Source organism: Oncorhynchus mykiss, chromosome 30, assembly GCF_057628025.1.
Source record: "Oncorhynchus mykiss isolate SJ-2025 chromosome 30, ASM5762802v1, whole genome shotgun sequence".
In the NCBI taxonomy this organism is placed as follows: Eukaryota; Metazoa; Chordata; class Actinopteri; order Salmoniformes; family Salmonidae; genus Oncorhynchus; species Oncorhynchus mykiss.
This window is the reverse complement of record NC_143051.1, coordinates 13570795-13580000: the sequence shown is the minus strand read 5'-3', so window position 1 is coordinate 13580000 and position 9206 is coordinate 13570795.

Sequence of the window (9206 nt, the reverse complement as noted above, 5' to 3'; positions counted from 1 at the left end):
TGAGAAAAGCTAAGATGACTGACACTCTCCTGGGAAGAAAGCAAAGACGGCGTGTGTATATGTGTATAGAAGTGTCTGTGTGTGTATGCAAGTGTGTGTCTCTTTCTGTCTCTGAGTGAGTGGGTGTTCTCCACTAACTGGTCTATGTTATTGTGCTAGTCACACTAAGAAGGTAATATGTTTAAGTGCCAAACCCTGAACTCAGATATTTACTACTACACAGCTACCCAGCTAATCTACTGAAGGACCAGAGAGAGAGGAGAGAGAGAGAAAGAGAGAAGGATAAACATAGAGAGAGGAGTAGTACTTGGGAGTATATAAGTAGTACTGTAGACTACTTTATCACTGACGTCAACCCAGAGTCACTCAGAGCGTTCACAGTCAGCCCACTGACACCCATGTCATATCAGAGCAAAATCACATTCTACTTGAACAGAGCCATACTCAATCATGAGGCATCAAAGCCAAAGTAACTGAATGAAATGTTATAGATGGAAGGAAACCTACCAAAAAACAATTTCAGACAACTTCATGGACAAAACGTTTCACTGTAATAGTGAAGGTGTAAACTTGGCAGTAGAATACCTAAACAGTATATTTGACCTCTCAGCTTCCCCATAAAATCTAAACATTTCCAACAGAAAACTGAAGAAAATGAACAACAATGACAAATGTTTTAATGAAGAATGCAAAATCCTAAGAAATAATTTGAGAAACCTGTCCAACCAAAAACATAGATAGCCAGAAAACCTGAGCCTACGCCTTCACTAGGGTGAATCACTAAAACAATACAGAAATATACCATGGAAGAAGAAGGAACAGCACGTCAGAAATCAGCTCAATGTAATTGAAGAATCCATAGACTCTAACCACTTCTGTGAAAATTGGAAAACACTAAGCAAACAACAACAATCTATTCAAAACAGAGATGTATGGATAAACCACTTCTCCAATCTTTTCGGCCCTATAACAAAGAACAAACAGCAAAAACAAATCTTAGAATCAACTATTAAAGACTACCAGAACCCTGCTGGATTCTCCAATTACATTGGATAATCTAAAGGACAAAATATAAACCCTCCAACCCAAAAAGGCCTGCGGTGTTGATGATATCCTCAATGAAATATTAATATATACAGACCACAAACTCCAATTGGCTATACTTAAACTCTTTAACATCATCCTTAGCTCTTGCATATTCCCCAATATTTGGAACCAAGGACTGATCACCTCAATCCACAAAAGTGGAGACAAATTTGACCCCAATATCTACCGTGGGATATGCATTAACAACAACCTTGGGAAAATCCTCTGCATTATCATTAACAGCAGCCTTCTACATTTCCTCAGTGAAAACAATGTACTGAGAAAATGTCAAATTGGCTTTTGACCAAATTACCGTTTGACTCAATTTGGCATGAGGGTGTCCTATACAAATAGATGGAAAGTGGTATTGGGGGAAAAAATCCGACATTATAAAATCCATTTACACAAACAACAAGTATGCGGTTAAAATTGGTTAAAAAAAACACAAATTTCTTTCCACAGGGCCGTGGGGCGAGACAGGGATGCAGCTAAAGCCCCACCCTCTTCAACATATATATCAACGAATTGGCGAGGGCCCTAGAACAGTCTGCAGCACTCGGTCGCACTCTACTAGATTCTGAAGTCAAATGTCTACTGTTTGCTGATGATCTGGTGCTTCTGTCACCAACCAAGTAGGGCACCTAGATCTTCTGCACCGATTCTGTCAGACCTGGGCCCTGACAAAAATAATGGTCTTCAAAAAGAGGTCCAGTTGCCAGGACCATAATGCAAATTCCACCTAGAACCCATTGTCGTTTACGGTTGTTGTCACATCTAATCCCCTCCCCCTCTCTGCCGCCCGACGTCTCCGGTTTACTAACCACTGATCCTGGCAATCATAATTACGCACACCTGTCACCTGCCTCTCATTATGAGGCACACCTGGACTCAATGGACAGGCACACTTGGACTCCACAATACTGCCTTGACAACTGGAAGCAGCAGGGAATCAGGACATCTCCCAGATGGTAGACGAACAGGGATACATACTTCGTCAACACCATGACCAGCTGCGCAACTGGGGATGGCCATGGATTAGGTCCTTTGTGTTCTTCATTGTTTCGAACATACCAAGAGGCGTTGCCTTCAATTAGTGGAGGATACTCTACCACCAGTCGACCCAGCGAGCCAGCACACCAGTCCATTCAGCATTCCGCCCAGATCAGTGTTTGTAGTTTATTCCTGCCGGACAAATGTGACAGAACCTCATCTAAATGATGTGGCTTCGTACTTCAGTGCTCCCTCTATTTTGTGCACCAGATGGGAGCCCCCACCACTGAGAGGTCCAAGGTTGCCATGGTTATTTCTCTGTTGACTGGGCGGGCGTTGGAGTGTGCTACTGCTGTCTGGGAGAGAGGAGAGGAGGAACTGGCTTCACATGAGGCATTCATGGCTCTGTTCAGAGGTTTCTTTGATCATCCACTGGAGGGCAGACAGGGGGAGTTGGAGTGATTGGAGTGCCTACTCCAATTATCACAAGATGACCAGACCACACCTTCCGGACAGTAGCAGCATCCCTCCCTCAGTGACTATTCTGTATCAGAGCCTGAACCCATGTAGGTCGGGGTCACATGCCTCCCCGCAGCAGAGCGACGCAGATGGAGACAGCTGGGGCTCTGTCCCTATTGTGATCAAGGGGGGAACCAGCTTCAGCATTGTCCGATACGTCCCAACTCGGGGTCCACCAAATACCGTTATCCTCTCCCGTTGGTGCCGGCAGCTATCGAACAGCTCAGCGGGGCACTGTTCTTTACCAAATTGGACCTGCGGAGTGCATACAATCTCATCCGCATCTGTGAGGGGGATGGATGGAAGGCAGCATTCAGCACGATGTCAGGTCACTACGAGTACTTGGTGATGCCTTTTGTCTTAGCCAGTGCTCCGTCAGTGTTCCAGGCATTCGTCAGCGAGGTGTTCCTGGACATGCTCGGATGCCAGGTGGTCGTGTATATCGACGATATCCTGGTCTACTCAGCTACCTTGGAGGATCACATCGTTTACGTCCGAGTAGTCCTGGAACGTCTCCTAGCCAACCAACTATATTTCAAGAGAAGTGAAAATATCTAGGCTACCAGATCAGCCCGCAAGGAGTGAAGATGGACTTTAAGACGGTAGATGCGGTCAGGTCATGGCCAGTCCCAACCACCATAAAGGGGTTACAATGGTTTTTGGGGTTTGCCAACATCTACCGCCATTTCATCAAGAACTTTAACTCCATCGCCTCTCCTCTCACCTCTCTCCTCAAGTATAGTCCCCGTAGGGTGGGCTAGAGTCCGGCAGCTGACAAAGTCTTCCGCCTACTGAAGGGACGTTTCACCTCCGCCCCATTGTTCAAACACCTAGATCCTACTCTACCCTTTGTGGTGGGGTGGATGCTTCAGTGGTGGCCGTGGGGGCTGTCCTATCTCAACGACAAGGTAATCCACAAAAATTGTATCCTAATGTGTATTACTCTAAGAAACTGTCTCCTGCACAGAGAAATGATGATGATGAATTAGCTCATGGCGGTCAAGTTGGCATTAGACGAGTGGAGACATTTTCTGGAGGGTTCCAGGGATCCATTCCTCATCCTCACCTACCATTGGAATCTGGAGGGTTCCAGGGATCCATTCCTCATCCTCACCTACCATGGGAATCTGGAGGGTTCCAGGGATCCATTCCTCATCCTCACCTACCATTGGAATCTGGAGGGTTCCAGGGATCCATTCCTCATCCTCACCTACCATGGGAATCTGGAGGGTTCCAGGGATCCATTCCTCATCCTCACCTACCATTGGAATCTGGAGGGTTCCAGGGATCCATTCCTCATCCTCACCTACCATTGGAATCTGGAGGGTTCCAGGGATCCATTCCTCATCCTCACCTACCATTGGAATCTGGAGGGTTCCAGGGATCCATTCCTCATCCTCACCTACCATTGGAATCTGGAGGGTTCCAGGGATCCATTCCTCATCCCCACCTACCATGGGAATCTGGAGGGTTCCAGGGATCCATTCCTCATCCTCACCTATCATGGGAATCTGGAGGGTTCCAGGGATCCATTCCTCATCCTCACCTACCATTGGAATCTGGAGTGTGTACGGACAGCGAGGTGGCTGAACACGCGTAAAGATGGTTCCTTTTCTTTACAAGATTTGCATTCACCCTGACCTATTGCCCAGGTTCAAAGAACACCAAAGCTGATGCCCTGTCCCATCTCTATCATTCAGAAGAGGGTCCTGCCCTGAATGCACCCATAATTCCTCCCTCTCGAGTCGTAGCCCCTGTGGTCTGGGACGTAGATGTTGACATTCGACAGGTCCTGGAGAGGGAACCCGCACCCACTACCTGTCCTCCTGGGCGCACCTACGTTCCCACAGGGATAAGGGATCGGCTGCTGACCTGGGGCAACACAGCTGTTGTCACTGGACATCCAGGTATGAAACGCACTATTCAATCTATCTCTGAAAAGTATTGGTGGCCCACCTTGGTGCAGGACGTTATTCGCTACGTCAACTCCTGTTCCGTATGTGCCCAGACTAAATCTCCCCAGCACACTCCAGAAGGAAAACTCTTTCCCCTTCCCGTGCCTCAGCGTCCCTGGTCTCATCTATCCATTGATTTTGTCACTGATCTCCCCTCCTCTGAGGGTTTCACCATAATTTTGGTTGTTGTGGATAGATTCTCCAAATCCTTTCATTTTATCCCTCTCTCTGGTCTCCCTACTGCTCTGCAGGTCGCTGAGGCACTGTTGCAGCAGGTCGTTCAGCATTATGGCCTTCCGAAGGACATCGTCTCCAATGTGGCCCCCTAATCACATCACAGGTATGGACAGACTCCATGGAGAAGCTCGTGGTCATGATCAGCCTCATTTCTGGGTACAGGCCTCACTCTAACGGGCAGGTGGAGAGTTTGAGCCAGCTGCTGGGGAGGTTCCTGAGGAGCCACCGACATGACCGGCAGGGGGAGTGGGCCCGATTCCTTCCCTGGGTGGAGAATGCCCAGAAATCATTATTTCACTCCTCCACCGGGCTGACTCCTGTTCAGTGTGTTCTGGATTACCAGCCGGCCCTGGCTCCATGTACTGAAGCTCCTGTGGTGGAAGAGTGATTCAGGCGCACAGAAGAGGTTTGGAAAGATGCCCCATGAGGCTCCAACGTGTCGTCCACCATTAAAAGGAGCAGGCGGATCGCCACCGCAGGAAGGCTCCCATGTTCCATCCTGGTGATTGCATCTGGCTCTCTTCACCAGGAACCTCCCACTACGCCTGCCCTGTATGAAGCTCAGCCCCCGGTTTGTGGAGCTGTTCAAGGTTCTCCGGAGGGTCAACAAGGTGACGTATAGATTACAGCTCCCCATTGACTACCGTATCTCACCCTCCTTCATGTCTCCCTCCTCAGGTCGGTGATTCCAATCAAATCAAATCAAAGTTTATTTGCCACGTGCGCTGAATACAGGTGTAGAGATGTAGACCTTAGAGTGAAATGCTTACTTTCAGGCTCTAACCAATAGTGCAAAAAATTTATTAGGTGAACAATAGGTAAGTAAAGAAATAAAACAACAGTAAAAAGACAGGCTATATACAGTAGCGAGGCTATAAAAGTAGCGAAGCTACATACAGACACCGGTTAGTCAGCCTGATTGAGGCAGTATGTACATGTAGATATGATTAAAGAGACTATGAATACATGATGAACATAGAATAGCAGTAGCGTAAAAGAGGGGTTGGTGGGTGGTGGGTGGCGGGACACCATGCAGATAGCCCCGTTAGCCACTGTGCGGGAGCCCTGGTTGGTCGGCCCAATTGAGGTAGTATGTACATTAATGTATAGTTAAAGTGACTATGCATATATGATTAACAGAGAGTAGCAGCAGTGTAAAATAGGGGTTGGGGGAGCACACACAGTCCGGGTAACCATTTGATTACCTGTTCAGGAGTCTTATTGCTTGGGTGTATAAACTGTTAAGAAGCCTTTTTGTCCTAGACTTGGAAATTCAATAATGCTTGTCATGTGGTAGTAGAGAGAACAGTCTATGACTGGGGTGGCTGGGGTCTTTGACAATTTTTAGGGCCTTCCTCTGACACCGCCTGGTGTAGAGGTCCTGGATGGCAGGCAGCTTAGCCCCAGTGATGTACTGGGCTGGACGCACTACCCTCTGTAGTGCCTTGCAGTCAAAGGCCAAGCAATTTCCATACCAGGCAGTGATGCAACCAGTCAGGATGCTCTCGATGTTGCAGCTGTAGAACCTTTTGAGGATCTCAGGACCCATGCCAAATCTTTTTAGTTTCCTGAGGGGGAATAGACTTTGTCGTGCCCTTTTCACGAGTGTCTTGGTGTGTTTGGACCATTCTAGTTTGTTGCTGATGTGGACACCAAGGAACTTGAAGCTCTCAACCTGCTCCACTACAGCCCCGTCGATGAGAATGGTGGCGTGCTCGGCCCTCCTTTTCATGTAGTCCACAATCATCTCCTTAGTCTTGGTTACGTTGAGAGATAGGTTGTTATTCTGGCATCACCCGGTCAGGTCTCTGACCTCCTCCCTATAGGCGGTCTCGTCGTTATCGGTAATCAGAACTACCACTTTTGTGTCATCTGCAAACTTAATGATGGTGTTGGAGTCGTGCCTGGCCATGCAGTTGTGGGTGAACAGGGAGTACAGGAGGGGACTAAGCACGCACCCCTGGGGAGCTCCAGTGTTGAGGATTAACGTGGCAGATGTGTTGCAACCTACCCTCACCACCAGGGGGCGGCCCGTCAGGAAGTCCAGGATCCAGTTGCAGAGGGAGGTGTTTAGTCCCAGGATCCTTAGCTTAGTGATGAGCTTTGAGGGTATTATGGTGTTGAACGCTGAACTGTAGTCAATGAATAACATTCTCACATAAATGTTCCCTTTTTGTATCATCTGTGGATCTGTTTGGGCGGTATGCAAATTCAATGGGTCTAGAGTTTCTGGTATAATGGTGTTGATGTGAGCCATTAAGAACCTTTCAAAGCACCTTATGGCTATGGACGTGAGTGTCTGTAGTCATTTAGGCAGGTTGCCTTTGTGTTCTTGGGAAAAGGGACTATGGTGGTCTGCTTGAAACATGTTGGTATTACAGACTCAATCAGGGACATGTTGAAAATGTTAGTGAAGACATCTGCCAGTTGGTCAGCACATGCCCAGAGCACACATCCTGGTAATCCGTCTGGCCCCGCAGCCTTGTATATGTTTACCTGTTTAAAGCTCTTACTCACGTCAGCTTCAGAGAGCGTAATCACACAGTCGTCCGGAACAGCTGATGCTCTCATGCATGCCTGAGTGTTGCTTGCCGCTAAGCGAGCATAGAAGTGATTTAGCTTGTCTTTTAGGCTCGTGTCACTGGGCAGCTCTCAGCTGTGCTTCCCTTTGTAGTCTGTAATAGTTTGCAACCCCTGCCACATAAGATGAGCGTCGGAGCAGGTGTTGTATGATTCAATCTTAGCCCTGTATGTTCACTTTGCCAGTTTGATGGTTCGTCGCAGGGCATAGCAGGATTTCTTGTAAGCTTCCGGGTTAGAGACCCTCACCTTGAAAGCGGCAGCTCTACCCTTTAGCTCAGTGTGAATGTTTCCTGTTATCCGTGGCTTCTGGTTGGGGTATGTACGTACAGTCACTGTGGGGACGATGTCCTCGATGCACTTATTGATAAAGCCAGTGACTGATGTGGTGTACTCCTCAATGCCATCGGAAGAATCCCGAGAACATGTTTCAGTCTGTGATAGCAAAACAGTCCTTTAGTTTAGCATCTGCTTCATCTGACCACTTTTTTATAGTCCGAGCCACTGGTGCTTCCTGCTTTTATTTTTGCTTGTAAGCAGGAATCAGAAGGATGGAGTTGTGTTCGGATTTACCAAATGGAGGGCGACGGAGAGCTTTATAAGTGTCTCTGTTTGTGGAGTACAGGTGATCTAGAATTTTTTTCCCTCTGGTTACACATTTAACATGTTGATAGAAATTTAGAAGAACTGATTTAAATTACCCTGCATTAGTCTCTAGCCACTAGGAGCACTGCCTCTGGGTGAGTGGTTTCCTGTTTTCTTATTTCCTTATACTGACTGACTGTGGTCTTTGTGCCAGCATTTGTCTGTGGTGGTAAATAAACAGCTTCGAAAAGTATAGCTGAAAACTCTCTAGGCAAGTCGTGTGACCTGCAATTTATCACAATCTACTCTACTTCAGGCGAGCAAAAATCTAGAGACTTCCTTAGATTTCGTGCACCAGCGGTTGTTTACAAATTTGCACAGATCGTCCCCCCCCACGTCGGAGTGCGCTGATCTATCTTGCCGGTGCAGCGTTTATCCCGCTAGATGAATATCCATGTCGTCATCCAGTCACGATTCCGTGAAACATAGGATATTACAGTTTTTGATGTCCCGTTTTTGATGTCCCGTTGGTAGGATATTCGTGATCGTATCTCGTCTAATTTATTGTCCAATGATTGCACGTTGGCGAGTAGTATTGACAGTAACGGCAGCTTTCCCACTCGCCTTCTCCGGGTCCTGACCAGGCATCCGGCTCTTTGTCCTCTGTACCTGTGTCGCTTCCTCTTACAAATAACGGGGATGTCGGCTCTGTGGGGTGTTTGGAGAATGTCTTGTTGTAGAAAAAAATCTTTGTCTAATCCGAGGTGAGTGATCGCTGTCCTGATATACAGAAGCTCTTTGTCTAATCCGAGGTTAATAATCGCTGTCCTGATATACAGAAGCTATTTGTCTAATCCGAGGTGAGTGATCGCTGTCCTGATATACAGAAGCTCTTTGTCTAATCCGAGGTTAATAATCGCTGTCCTGATATACAGAAGCTATTTGTCTAATCCGAGGTGAGTGATCGCTGTCCTGATATACAGAAGCTCTTTGTCTAATCCGAGGTTAATAATCGCTGTCCTGATATACAGAAGCTATTTGTCTAATCCGAGGTGAGTGATCGCTGTCCTGATATACAGAAGCTATTTTTTTGCCATAAGATATGGTTGCAGAACAATTACGTACAAAATAAGTTACAAATAAGGCGAAAAAACTCCACATAATAGCACAATTGGTTGGGCGCCCGTAAACCTGCTGCCATTTCTTCCGGTGCCATTTAGCAAACCTGCTTCTTGTTTCCTGGTCCCCTTGCTA